Raw genomic sequence first — 13,995 nt, 5'->3', positions numbered from 1 at the left:
TAGCTTCTTGAAAGAGTTCTGACATTTTATTACTTTGTAATGAAGTATGTGCGCCTTGATTATGACATGCAGCAAATTCTGCCGCTAAAATGTGGAATAAGTTTTAGAACATTTTGGGGGGTGGGGGGGAGAAGAGAAGGATTGTAGTTTGCTTGGAAAATTGATGGACCAATCCCCACCCAAATTCAGTTCTTGGACAAATATATCAAAGTGTGGAAGCTTATCAGAGCACACTTCAGAACTTTTTGTGCATTGTAACAGAGTCCACACAGCAGGATAGTACACAGCCAGCTAGTTATATTCTAGCTGCACACTCTGGCTTGCCATGCACTAACTTCCTGTTTAGACAAGCCCTTAGTGATTTCAGTCCAATACCTAGTAGATAGATAATCATAAAAGCCATCATTCCAGCTGTCACTTTTTAGTTGGCGCTCTCAGCAGAGAAGTTAATGGTTAAAAGGAGATGGATAGCGCATATCTCACCCCCAGAAATAGCCTCCCACACCCCATGTCAGGTTGGAAGTACATTGGAAGGACAGTGTGGGAAGCTTGTTCCGTCTCTGCCTACATCCATTTTGTGGTTAAAAATAGATCTTCAATTTTCAGCACTAGTGACATGGCACCTTTTCCTCAAAAAGAAACAGAGGACATTTTAAAAAAAAAGAGAGCTTTGTATTTCACAAGTCAAAGTGTTAAGTGTATTAAAAAAGAGTCTTAGGGATAATATGTGATTTTCATATCACATTCTGCAATGAAAAGGTTAAAGGAAAAAAACTGTGGATTTGAGGCACTATTATCAGTTTCATAATGATGAAAGTACCATGCTAAAAAAACCTCAGGCAACAGCCAGACAATCTGTGTTTAAAAAGATGATAAAGAGATTAGTATCTGATCAGGCTTCTATAAACAAGTAATGGGGGGGGAAAAAGGCTATTTGCACAAAAAGCCTAATTACTTTGGGAGAAAAATCTTTCTTTGCACACAGAAGGGCCGATCATGTGTTAGCTCTAATTTATGCTGATCCTTATATACACTGTACAGTAGGGATATGCCTTATCCCTTGGCTGGTTCAACGTGACATGCAATTTAGCAAACATGTCAGTGATTTGAGATATAGAGAAGCAATTCAGCATGGAGAACAATGGCAAGCAAAAAATAAGTTGTACCAGCTCATGGCAATGCAATTGTGTTATCTCAAAATAATATTCAAGATAGTGCAAGTTAACACTACTACTGCTTGCTCTTTGAGCAGCTGCAAAACCAGAAGGAATTTTTACAATGGGTCTTACACCATCCAGGTTTCTTTCCTCTCAAATATAGTTTTTCCATCTTTTTTTTTCCTTCCCTCTTTCCTTTTTGTATAGGTACACTAATTTATTAAGGAAAGAAAGAGAAAACTTCACGTAACTCTGTAAGACTATTATCCAAAAGATCATGTCACCAAGAATAGACAGTTCATATTTATTTTTTTTAAAAACAATGAAAAAATACTTAGCTGATATTGATATAGTAAGTGTGGTTGTTTTAGGCAGATGTTTGTATTTCCATGTTAATAAGGGAAATGTTTAATATGGCAGTTACTAAAGTGACAGTTCTAGAGAGGAAAGAATCTTATCGTTAAGGTATTGGACTGGGATTCAGATCTGGTGCTCACAGACTCTCTCGAGCAAGTCATTCACATCTCTCTGAACCTCAGTTCCTCATCTGTAAAATGGGGAATGTTGTGAGGATAAATCCATTCATATTTATGAAGTATATAAATAATATTGTTCAGTATCAAAAAGACTGTGAATAATTATTGTGATTGATTGAGGCAGCTCTTAGGAGCCCTGGTCATGTACCAGGACCCATTGTGCTAAGCACTGTACAAACACAGAACGAAATGACTGTCCAGGTCCCTAAGATCTTAAAATCTAAGAAAGGAGATACATTATCTGTATTCCTTTTCAAAAGACTGTGTTAAGGCTTCCCTAAATATACCCAACTTCCTTTTAAATAATCTTTGTTATGCCTCAGTTTCCCATAAGGGATGGGCTTTTGCTCCTGGAAGATATGCAAAGGTGAAATGGGCACTTACAATCATAATGTGCAAAATAAATTGGGATAGCCCTGTTCCTGACCTAAGGGAACCAATGACCTCTTTTTAAATGAGGGGTAAAGAAACATTGATTTTGAAGGACATATGATATAGCACAATAATCTGCCATTGGCATTACCATTTCCATTTCCTGCCTGGAATTCTTCACCTAGCCCATGTGGGCAGCATTGATACTATTGTCATTTAACACAGTGCAGAAGGGCTTGGAAGGCCTATTATACCCATGTGCTTGAGCTAAGGATTCAGCACGCAAGACACATCATAATCCTGCTTAGACACAATGTGACTTAAAAACCCAGCGTTAGATTTCAGTATTTTTCTCTTCATATCTAGATGCCTTGGCCTACACTTCAGTTTTGAAACTAATTGCCACAGCTCAGCTAGTTGTCCAGAAGGTTGAAAGAAATCCTGGCATCTTCTGAGCTTATCCCCTTCAAAGCACTAGAGAATATGAACAACAATCTTTGCCAGTCCACAGGCACAGGGTAAACTGAGAATATAATACCTTCTGTCAAGGTTCCTTCCCCACTCTGCACTCTAAGGTACAGATGAAAGGACCTGCATGAAAAACCCCCTAAGCTTATTTTTACCAGCTTAGGTTACAACTTCCCCAAGGTACAAACTATTTTACCTTTTGTCTCTGGACTTTATTGCTGCCACCACCAAGCATCTAACAAAATATAACCGGGAAAGAGCCCACTTGGAAACGTCTTTCCCCCGAAAATCCCCCCCCAAGCCCTACACCCCCTTTCCTGGGGAAGGCTTGATAAAAATCCTCACCAATTTGCATAAGTGAGCACAGACCCAAACCCTTGGATCTTAAGAACAAGGAAAAAGCAATCAGGTTCTTAAAAAGAATTTTAATTGAAGAAAAAGAATCATCTCTGTAAAATCAGGATGGTAAATACCTTACAGGGTAATCAGATTCAAAACATAGAGAATCCCTCTAGGCAAAACCTTAAGTTTCAAAAAGACACAAAAACAGGAATATACGTTCCATTCAGCACAACTTATTTTATCAGCCATTTAAACAAAACAGAATCTAATGCATATCTAACTAGATTGCTTATTAACCCTTTACAGGAGTTCTGACCTGCATTCCTGCTCTGGTCCCGGCAAAAGACACACACAGACAGACAGAACCCTTTGTTCCCCCGCTCCCGTCCAGCTTTGGAAGTATCTTAGCTCTTCATTGGTCATTTTGGTCAGGTGCCAGCGAGGTTACCTTTAGCTTCTTAACACTTTACAGGTGTAAGGGTTTTTCCTCTGGCCAGGAGGGATTTAAAGGTGGTTAGCCTTCCCTTTATATTTATGACACCTTCTGAGCCAGTTCTTCAGCAGGCATTGTAATATTTAGTAAATTAGATTAAAATGTCACAGTATCTTCAGAGAGCCCGTTCAGAATGAGCCATGTTCCATTTCTGAGCTCTGCTTCCCCCCCCCCACTTCTTTCCCTTTTAAAAAAAATTGGCTTTTTTTTTTACTTTAGAAATACCGGAATTTCAAGTCTGGTCTTCCCTGGTTTTGCAGGAGACCCTCTGAGTGGTTCAGGGGAGATATACTGTGAATTCTTATACCTTTATTGAAACGGCAGGCGGTTGAATCTCTAAGAACATTTTTCTCCAAAATGTTAGTCATTAAAGTTGACTAGTGTTAAGAATAGCAGTCTTTAGTCCAACTAATCACGCTTTTCACCTTTCACTTGCTCACTTTTCACTCGCTTGAGTTGTGTGATGTTAGTGTTTCACTAGTTTCCCAGTTGTACTGGAATCTTCTAAGCTAGACATAGCTTGTTTTTTACAGTAGAAATTCAAGTTATTTTAAAGTTTCAGGATCCCAGGTTTCTTTCAAGTTGAAACCCCAAAGACTGCTGAAATGTTTGTAACTGCTGTGATGTGCTATTTGAATCTATTAATGCTAGGAATGCATGTATAGTATCTCCACCTATGTATATTGAGCCAAGCAGAAAATTCTTGATTAGGGAAAGCTAAAGTTGTACATGTGACAATGAACCTTCCTACATGCCATAAAACAGAGGGATAATGATACTCATGGGAATCCAAGGACTGTGGTACTTCGTTGTTTCCATTATAATAGCCACCAGCAGAAACTGAAGGCTTTCCAAATGAAAGGCCTATGACACATGGAATGCCAGTAGTGGCCCTTTCTTATTGTAATCACTTCCCCAACTGACCGTCCATACAAACTGAGCATACTGGAGAGTGCTAATTTTTCTGAAGAAATATAAGAAGTAAGAAAGACACTGACGGTGACCCATTTCACATGCATTTGGGGAAATAATGCACAGTGAGTTCTGAGCAACATCAATTTTCATATTAAAGTTAATAAACTGGTTGGAGAAAAGGAAAGCTAGAAAACAGTGGATACAAGGGCTACATGTTAGTGCAAGAGGCATTATCATGGACAAACAACCCAAAGGAGAATTAATGTGCGGTGTTTGAAGTTAGGGAGAGGATGCTTTACAATGCTCAGCAGATATAATTATACATATACAGATGTAGGACACTGAGAAAAATCTAATGATTTACTGAAGGATTTAATGATAGTCCACTTGCATAAGCTGTTCATCCGTTAGGCACTGAAAGATTATGGTGTCTTTTTCCACTGATGCCTTACTTGTGGCATTTAAGCAAATATAGTGCATACTGGAACTCTACTAGGAAGGATGCGAAGAGGGCTTCTCAAAATGTAAGGATGCTTAATACATCATGGATATTTGTGTTTGTTGTAGTGCAGCTTGGTGTCATATGGATAATAGTTAATGATATTTAAATCAGCTTATTCTTAGTGTTAAAGGATGCTGTTAAGATACTTTTGGAACAGTTTGTATATCTACACACACACACATTTTTGTTTGCAACTGCCTCTTAAATTAGAAAGTAATGTTCTTGAGAATTTTGATGTTTCGAAACCAGATAAGGAAGTTAATCACTCCTGAGCCAGATGTGTAGTGGCCAGCTCTCCGTAGCAGCCTCAGGGCTGCTCTAGCTTAAACCAGCTACCAGTATCCCCAATATGGCTGCTAGGATTGCCAAAGGGAAGCCTTGGCCCCAGACATATAGAAGTGGGGGTAAAGGAGCCACTATGGTGGTTCTCTACTATCCTTACTGAATGGGGGAGGCAACATAGTGACAGATGTGGAAAAAGCTGAAGTACTCAATGCTTTTTTTTTTTAACCTCGGTCTTCACAGGCAAGGTCAGCTCCCAGACTGCTGCACTGGGCAACATAGAGGAGGAGGTGAGCAGCCCTCAGTGGTGAAAGAACAGGTTAAGGACTATTTAGAAAAGCTGGACATGCACAAGTCCATGGGGCCAGATCTAATGCATCCAAGGGTGCTGAGGGAGTTGGTTGATGTGACTGAAGAGCCATTGGCCATTATCTTTGAAAGCTCATGGCAATCAGCGGAGATCCCGGACGATTGGAAAAAGGCAAATATAGTGCCCATATTTAAAGAGAAGAAAGAGAACCCGGGGAACTACAGACCAGTCAGCCTCACTTCAGTCCCTGGCAAAATCATGGAGCAAGTCTTCAAGGAATCCATTTTGAAGCACTTGGAGGAGAGGAAAGTAATCAGGAACAGTCAACATGGATTCATCATGGGCAAGTCATGCCTGACCAACCTGATTGCCTTCTATGAAGAGATAAGTGGCTCTGTGGATATGGGGAAAGCAGTGGATGTGATATACCTTGACTTTAGCAAAGCTTTTGATACGCTCTCCCACAGTGTTCTTGCCAGCAAGTTAAAAAAATAGGGATTGGATGAATGGACTATATGGCAGGGGTGAAAGTAACTTAAAGGACTTACTGGTACTCCGGAGTCCTGATGAGGAGGCAGGGCCTCAACTGGAAGATGCAGGGCCTTTAAATCCCCAGGCACTTGGGGCTAGGGCTGGGGCAACTGAGAGCCCTGAGGTTCGGGGGTGATTTAAAGAGAGCTATTTAAAGGGCCTGGGGCCACCGCTACAGCCCTTTAACTTGCCACCGGAGCCCCGCTGCCGCTACCCCAGGGCTCTGGCAACAAGGCTCCAGGGACAATTTAAAGGGCCTGGGCTGGATTAACTTTTTGTGGGCCTGGCACCACACATATTTGAGGGCCCCCCTGGGAAAAGAAGAGGCCAGGGGCAAGAGCACAGTAGGGCATGGTCGGGGGAAGGATTGGTCCCCAGCTGGAGCGAGGCAGGGGCCGGGGCAAGTTGAGCACAGTGAATGGGGGAAGGATTGGTCTCTGCTGACTGGAGCAAGGCAGGGGCTGGGGGCAAAAAACACAGTGGGGCGGGAGCTAGGGTTGGTCCTTGGAGCAAGGGAGGGGCTGGGGGTAAACTGCAAGGGCAGCAGCAGGACAGAGCCCCGGGAGAAGGCAGCACCAAGCTTCTGCCCCCATAGGAGAGAGCGGGGGGGGGGGGGGGAGAAGAGCGGCCAGGGCCCCTTCTGAGCGTGGGCCCTTTAAATAGCTGCTGGAACTCCACCACCACCACCCCAGGGCTCCGGCAGCGGGGCTCTGGTGGAAATTTAAAGGGCGCGGGGCTCCAGCCGCTGCTGGGAGCCCCAGGCCCTTTAAATTGCCGCCTGGGGAAGCCAGTCCGCCCCGGTACGGCACGCCGGCTCTTGCCGATACGCCATACTGGGGTGTACCAGTTTACTTGCACCTCTGCTGTACGGTGGATAGAAAACTGGCTAGATTGTCGGGTTCAATAGGTAGTGATCAACGGCTCGGTGTCTAGATGGCAGCCACTATCAAGCGGAGTGCCCCGGGGTCGGTCCTGGGGCTGGTTTTGTTCAACATCTTTATCAATGAACTGGGTGATGGGATTAATTGCACCCTCAGCAAGTTCGCAGATGACACTAAACTGGGAGGAGTGGTAGATATGCTGGAATGTAGGGATAGGGTCCAGAGTGACCTAAAGAAATCTGATAAGGTTCAACAAGGACAAGTGCAGAGTTCTGTACTTAGGAAGGAAGAATCCCATGCACCGCTACAGGCTGGAGGCCGACTGGCTAAGCAGCAGTTCTGCAGAAAAGGATCTGGGGATTACAGTGGACGAGAAGCTGGATATGAGTCAGCAGTGTGCCCTCTTTGCCAAGAAGGCCAACGGCATATTGGGCTGTATTAGTAGGAGCGTTGCCAGCAGATTGAGGGAAGCGATTATTCCCCTTTATTCAGCACTGGTGAGGCCACACCTGGAGTACTGCATCCAGTTTTGGTCCCCCCCCCCCCCATTACAGAAGGGATGTGGACAAATTGGAGTGAGTCCAGCAGAGGGCAACGGAAACGATTAGGGGGCTGGGGCACATGACTTATGAGGAGAGGCTGAGGGAACTGGGGTTATTTAGTCTGCAGAAGAGAAGAGTGAGGGGGGATTAGATAGTTGCCTTCTACTACCTGAAGGGGGATTACAAGGAGGATGGAGCTAGGTTGTTCTCAGTGATGGCAGATGACAGAAGAAGCAATGATCTCAAGTTGCAGTGGGGGAGTGTAAAGATTCTGACTCACCCCTGAGGCACCTCCTGCTGGCTACTTCTTCGGGAATTAGCTCGTCCAGCCACCAGAACACCCTCTGCAGGCCAGTGATCCACCTTACTGCTGGCCCCCATGTCCCTCCCAGGACCCGGTTTCCCTTTCTCTGGGGTGCTGTCCCCCTGGCAGTACCCCAACACTCTCAGGTTCTGGGTCTCCCCACCCAGGGAAACCCCCACCCTCTAACCCCACCTCACCTCAGTCTGGACTACTGCCAGTCTCCACTTAGACCCTTGTATCGGGGTAGACTGCAGTTTATATGCCACTCATTACAGGCAAGGGGGTTTTGGACCTGCTGCCTCTGCCTACCCATAGGCTGCCCCTCTGCAACCCTGCCCCTCTTCGGCCTGTAGCTCCTCTGAACCTTCCCCAGCCCTGCTCCAATCTGGGCATTCTGCTTAGCACCTAGCAGCCAGGCCCTTCTCCCTCTCTAGGCAGAGGGAGACTGATTAGGCTCCTGGCTCACAGCCTCTTATAGGGGCCAGCTGGGCCTGACTGAGCTGGCCACAGCTTTGGCTGCTCCCTTAATCAGCCTGGGCTTTCCCCCACAACCCCAGCCCTCTCCCAGGGCTGGAACGGATAACCACCCCACTACAGGGAGGTCTAGGTTGGATATTAGGAAACACTATTTCACTAGGAGGGTGGTGAAGCACTGGAATGGGTTACATAGGGAGGTGGTGGAATCTCCTTTCTTAGAGGATTTTAAGGCCCAGCTTGACAAAGCCCTGGCAGGGATGACTTAGTTGGTGTTGGTCCTGCTTTGAGCAGGGGATTGGACTAGATGACCTCCTGAGGTCTCTTCCAACCCTAATATCGTATGATTCTATAAGATCCCCATATGCCAGGGCAGTCCTTCCAGGGCTGGGGCAAAGCAGTAGCTTCTGGGCTATTGAATTAAAATTGTGAGTGTATTTATTGTATCTAGGAACATTTTTCTCTTTGTCTTTCGGATGAATCTGGTGGTTTTCCTACATTAATTTCCCCCATCTCCATTATGTTTTGTGTGTGTAGGTGATCAATGATGTTGCACTAATTAGTACTGGTCACTGCATTTTCATATAGTCCTTCTGCCAAGAAGGAGACATTGGGATATATATTTTCTTAGATGGTAATGTTAGTTTGCATGGCTCATGTACAAGATTTTTAAATGCTACTTTGATGTAATTCAAATAAATAAATAAACTTATTTTACCTATACAAGCCTGTTCTTTTTCCTCTGGCAAATATTTATTTCTTTTTTTCCTGCATTTTTTGAATGGAGATGAAATGAACATGGCTATTCTGTATAATAATAGAAAATTCCATTTAAACAGCACAATCACTAGCAAATCTTCTTGTTTGTAGACAAGCATCATTGACTGATGTCAGTGCAGAACTTGGAAGAGAGCTTTTTAGTTAACTGGTGAGGAGGAACCGACAGAATAATGCAAAATGTGTGTGTGTGTGGGGGGGGGAGTTGTATTTGCTTTTGTTTTGTGGAATCTGCAAAGAGTATGCATTAGAGCTGGTTAGAACATTTAAGGAGATGAATTGGTTTAAATGATGTTTTTATTGGGAAGTCTTTGAAAGAAAGAGAGAGATTCTGTTGCCTGGAGATTAGAGCTCTGGGCTTGGATGTGGGCCAGCCTGGTTTAAGTCCCAGCCAGATTCAAGCTGAAAAACTTTGTTCTGACACAGGGAGAGCAGGGACTTTAACCTAAATCTCCAACATCCCAGACTAGTGCCTCATCCACCAGGATGCACACTTACCTTCCCAATCATAAATGGACATTTTGACACAATTCTATTTTCAGAAAAAATTTCAAAAGGTTTTGAAATCTTTTGAAACCTTTGAAATCTCAAAAGTTGCCATGAAATTGAATTGTCATCCTCTAAGCAACCCATGTGTGGTGTGTGTGTGTTACTCCTGGGGGAATTCTGCACCACTGCGAATGTGCAGAATTTATGTCCCCTGCAGCTTTCTTTGCTTCCCTGCAGAAAAATGACTTTCTGACAGGGAAGCAAAGGGAAGCCACAAGAGTGGTCATGTGACCTCCCCATAAGTATGTTTTGGGTGCCCAGGGCAGCCAGCAGAGAGGTAAATCACTGGGAGGCAGGAGGCGGGACTGGGAAAAACCCTGCTGGTGGCTCCTATCCTGTGCCAGGCTCAGCTGCTTGTCCCAGCTGGGCTGGGGATGACGGGACTTCCTCTTCCCTTGCACAGCATCCAGGGCTGAGTCAAACCCACTCCCAGATTTCTCCCCCAGCTGAAGGAAGCTCTGCAAACTCCCCCTCCCCGCTTCCTTCACCCATCACTCCTCAGCTGCAAAGGAAGGGATCCCTGTACAGGGAGCTGCTCCCCCATCAGCCCAACCACTGTGCATCCAGACCCTCTCATACCCAGACCCTCCCGCCGAGCCTCACACCGCTGAACTTAGAACCCTCCCCCACGATGAGCCCCACTCCCCCTGTACCTGGACCAGCCTGATGAGCCACCCGGAGCCTCACCCAACTGAGCCCCAACCAGCTGCATCTGGACCCTCCACTGAGCTCCATACACCCAGACCTCCCTGCCGAGCTCTATCCCCTCCACACCCAGACACCCCCCCCCAAGCCCCAACCACCTTCACCTGGACCCCTTGCAGAGTCCCCTTACCGTTGCACCCAAAACCCCTCCCAACAAGCCCCTGTGCATCCAGATCCCCCTGCACCCAGATCTCCTACTGAGCTGCCCACACCCAGATTGCCCCACACAGAACCCTCTCAACCCATACCTGGATCCCCACACACTAAGCCCCTTCACACTTGGGTCCTGCCTTGCTGAGTCTGCCTTCCCACACCTGGCACAGAGGGGCAGGGCCCTGGGGTGTTTCTGGGGCAGGCCTAGTCTTTGCACTGTGTCCGGGTTGGGTGCAACCTCACCACTGACTCCCTGTCCTGGGGGAGCTGCACAGTGATCTCCCATCTCTGTGCAGCCAGTGGTCTATGGTCCCCAGTGCTATGCTGGAGCCTCCACATTTATCTGACAAATAAAATTTATAGAATTTTGCAGAATTTTAAAATACAGTGTGCAGAATTTTTATATTTTTGCCTCAGAATTCCCTCAGGAGTAGTGTGTGTAGTATTTTATATATGGACCTGATTCTAATAGTCACTAAGACCCCCTTCACACCGGTCTGGCAGCATAAAAGGGCCTTAAAGAGAACTCATATTATACTACTTCCCACTGTACTTGGTGTAAAGGGGCCTTAGTACATCTGAGAATCAAGCATATAAGTAAACACACATATATTTGGGGCTATTTGTACTGTTAACTGTATCCCATAGGATTATTTTGCTAGCTATTATATCCTTCTAATCCAGCCATCAATATCAATTAACATGTTTCTTTTTCTGAAATTAATCCATTTTATTCTTATATTTTATCAGTATTAATTCCTTGGAATTTAGGATGTGTTGAGGCATGTGTTTCCTAATAATAAATTTTGCTGAAATGCAAGAAGCCTACCGGCCTGTAAAATCCAGTCAAATCTGCTACATAGCAAAAAGTATAATCAGTTAAGAATATGTCAGCATAAAGGCTGGCAACCTTTGGCACAGATGAGAATAGTCCCTGAACTTTGGGGAACCGCTGATTCGCGGGAAACCAGGGGGTGGAGAAGCAGAGCGGGGCAGCGTATTCAGGGAAGGAGGCAGAGTGGCCCAGGTAAGCACCGCCGGGACTCCCCACCTCGTCCCCTGGCAGGTCCCTCTGGCTCTGAGGGGTGGGGTGGGCACCCACTACGGTGGCCCAGGAGACCCTCCTGCCTTGTTCTGGGGGCAGTGAGGGGACAGGGGAGGGGGGTGGATGGGGCAGGGGTCCGGGGGGGGGTGTCAAGGAACCCGAGGGGGTTGGATGGGGCAGGAGTCCTGGGTGGCGGGTGTGGACCACTACCCCCTTGTGGGGTGAGGAGGGAACCGGCTGTTAAGATTTTGGCAGTTCATCACTGAGTATAACTACTCAACATTCTTAACCATTGGGGAAGCCAACACCATCGCGTAATCAGGCATGCCAGGAGTGAGGCTGGTCCTTCACCTCTGTCATAAATATAAAGGGAAGGGTAAACCCCTTTAAAATCCCTCCTGGCCAGAGGAAAAATCCTCTCACCTGTAAAGGGTTAAGAAGCTAAAGGTAACCTCACTGGCACCTGAACAAAATGACCAATGAGGAGACAAGATACTTTCAAAAGCTGGGAGGAGGGAGAAAAACAAAGGGTCTGTGTCTGTCTGTATGATGCTTTTGCTGGGGACAGAACAGGAATGGAGTCTTAGAACTTAGTAAGTAATCTAGCTAGAGATGTGTTAGATTATGATTTCTTTAAATGGCTGAGAAAATAGCTGTGCTGAATAGAATGAATATTCCTGTCTGTGTCTTTTTTGTAACTTAAGGTTTTGCCTAGAGGGATTCTCTATGTTTTGAATCTGATTACCCTGTAAGGTATTTACCATCCTGATTTTACAGAGATGATTTTTTTTTTTACTTCTATTAAAAGTCTTCTTGTAAGAAAACTGAATGCTTTTTCATTGTTCTTAAGATCCAAGGGTTTGGGTCTGTGCTCACCTATGCAAACTGGTGAGGATTTTTACCAAACCTTCCCCAGGAAGTGGGGTGCAAGGGTTGGGAGGATTTTGGGGGGAAAGATGTGTCCAAACTCTGTTTTTTCAGGAACCCAGATAAAGTTTGGTGGTGGCAGTGGAAATCCAAGGGCAAAGGGTAAAATTAATTTGTACCTTGTGGAAGTTTTAACCTAAGCTGGTAAAAGTAAGCTTAGGAGGTTTTCATGCAGCTCCCCACATCTGTACCCTAGAGTTCAGAGTGGGGAAGGACCTTGACAACCTCCTATTACCGGGTCCTCAAGGAAGGGGGTGAGTATGCTAGGTTAAGGTACTTAAAATAGAAATTGTACCACCAGGAGTTTTCTTTTACTGTTTTGCAGTTATAAGTTTCATTGCATTTCTTATTTTTATGTTAATTTCAGTGAAGGTTTTTTCAATTTGGTATTGTCCTCAGTGTACGTGTTCTTGCCAAGCACCCCGAGAATCCTCTCCTGATATAGAACTCTGAGTTCTTGAATGGGATAAGAACCTATAAATCTTCTGGTCAGATGCGATCAGTGGCGATCCATAACAACTAACCCATCAAATTCAGGTCAACATAACTAACTAGCATTCTTCCCAGAGCTTCTCCTTCCCCACAAAAAATGACAGTTGCCTGAAGTCTAGGACAAATAACATTCAATCTTGCACCAGTAGCAGGTTTTCCATACATAAAAATGTCATGAATTTAAAGCTTCTGGTATCTCAGAACATCCAGGGCTAGAAATGGGAGCTTTATCCACTTGGGAATGAGAAAGTCATACCTTCTCAATGGGACCCAGAACTAGCTATCAGTCTTAGTATGTCCCAAGATGATGGGATCACAGGTGCCAACTTCAGTTGGCGCCGTTGGGAGCTTGCGCCCCACCACCCCAGCCCTGACCCGACTTCACCCCCTCCTTGCCCCTATTGGACCCCTCCCCAAATCCACACCCCCTCCCCATCTCTTCCCCGAGCACACCACGTTCCTCCTCCTCCCCCCCCCCCAGCACTTGCTGCACAAAACAGCTGTTTTGTGGCGTGAGCGCTGGGGGGAGGGGGAAGAAGCAGGACGCGGCAGTGCGCTCAGGGGAGGAAGCGGAGGCGGAGGTGAGCTGGGGCGGGGTGGGGAGCTGCCAGTGGGTGCAGAGCACACACCAATTTTTCCCTGTGCATGCTCCAGCCCCAGAGCACCCACGGAGTCAGCGCCTATGGATGGCATTGAAAGGCATAGGTCATTAGAGATTTTTATACTTCCTCTGAACCTTATGTAGGTGTACTGATAACTGGAACATCTGGATTTACAGGGAGAGGGATATGAAAAGTAGGTCAATAACATTTCTAAAACCTCGCTAAAATGTTTTTTGTAACACGTGGCATCTCACAACATCATGTATTCTGTATAAAGGTTTTAGGATGAGCTGCATGACTTACTCGTGGTTTGACACTATGTGTAACACTGCTATCCCAAAATCATGCTGATATCATCTTTATACCACTACATACCTTTATACTACTACATACTATCAAATATTTTTTATGTAGTACATGATTCTTGTATTCTTTTTTTTTTTTTTTTAAGAAGACACCAATGAAATTATACGTGTGTATGGTCTCAGTGTGTGTTTCATTTGTTTTTTTAAAAAACAAAACACAAAGGACCATGACTTTCCTTTGATATATGCACACATAAGGGAGTTCTGGTCTGGATTGCTTAGAATTGAATCCAGAGAACTTTCCCCAGGAGAGTGACCACTTCAGTGAAGG

Source organism: Chelonia mydas, chromosome 1, assembly GCF_015237465.2.
Source record: "Chelonia mydas isolate rCheMyd1 chromosome 1, rCheMyd1.pri.v2, whole genome shotgun sequence".
Taxonomy (NCBI): Eukaryota; Metazoa; Chordata; order Testudines; family Cheloniidae; genus Chelonia; species Chelonia mydas.
Note: the sequence above shows the minus strand (reverse complement) of the source record.